This window comes from Pan troglodytes, chromosome 6, assembly GCF_028858775.2.
Source record: "Pan troglodytes isolate AG18354 chromosome 6, NHGRI_mPanTro3-v2.0_pri, whole genome shotgun sequence".
Taxonomy (NCBI): Eukaryota; Metazoa; Chordata; class Mammalia; order Primates; family Hominidae; genus Pan; species Pan troglodytes.
Window position 1 is genome coordinate 158,896,290 of NC_072404.2, and position 917 is coordinate 158,897,206.

The 917-nt window shown below is 49.7% G+C and overlaps 1 pseudogene; it reads right to left on the minus strand.

The window, feature by feature from the left end:
* LOC472563 (olfactory receptor 2F1-like) lies at positions 1 to 576 on the minus strand (annotated as a pseudogene).
* Positions 577 to 917: the final 341 nt, after the last annotated feature.

The window sequence follows — 917 nt, forward strand, 5'->3', positions numbered from 1 at the left end:
CTACACTGGAACCCACCATGACAACCTGGTGAGCATGACATGCTCACAGGCTTTATAGTTCTGCACGTTGTGGCTGCAGGTGGGCAGGTGCATGGTGACTGCCGTCTCTATAGCAGAATTAGCCAGGCTCACTAGCCAAGAGACAGCTGCCAGTGCCATGCGTAACCTTGGGCTCATCACTGCCAAGTAACGCAGGGGGTCACAGATGGCCACGTAGCAGTCATAGGCCACTGAGGCAAGCAGCAGGAACTCGGCGCCCCCAAAGGCCAGGGAGAAGAAGAGCTGGGTCCCACATTGGGCAAAGATGGTCTTCTTCTTTAGGAGGAAGTACACCAACTCTGAGGGACCCTGCTGGAGGTGTAGAAGATGTCCGTGAGTGAGAGGTTGCGGAGGAAGACGTACATGTGTAGGTGGAGCTGCACATCCAGCCAGATCAGGAGCAAGATGAGCCCATTTCCCAGTAGGGTCAGCAGGTAGGTGGCCCCAGATAAGACAGAGTCCAGCTTGGGTCTGCCTGTCATTGGAGAGACCCATTAGTGTGAACTCATTTACCCATGTCACCTTGTTTCGTCCCATGGAGCAGGTGGGTCAGGCTGCTAGGGGAAAAGGTGGGTTAGAGAGGCCTAATCAGAATCAGAATTCACAGTCTGGCACTGAACAAAGGACTGTAAAGAGGACTGCAAGTACTTGTATACTGTCTCCATTAGAATGTGAGCTTCTTGAAGTCAGAGATCTTTTCTGATTTTTAAAATATGAAGATTCCTAACAAGTGTTTCACAAATAATGTTTGTTGGGTCCATAAATATAAATGTTTGAAGTGTTTTTGAGGATTATTCTCTGATCCCAATATGTAAATGTGTGTCCGGGGATTCACCCTCGTTCTTATTACTCAGGCTGGAGCCAGTGGCTCTTCCTGC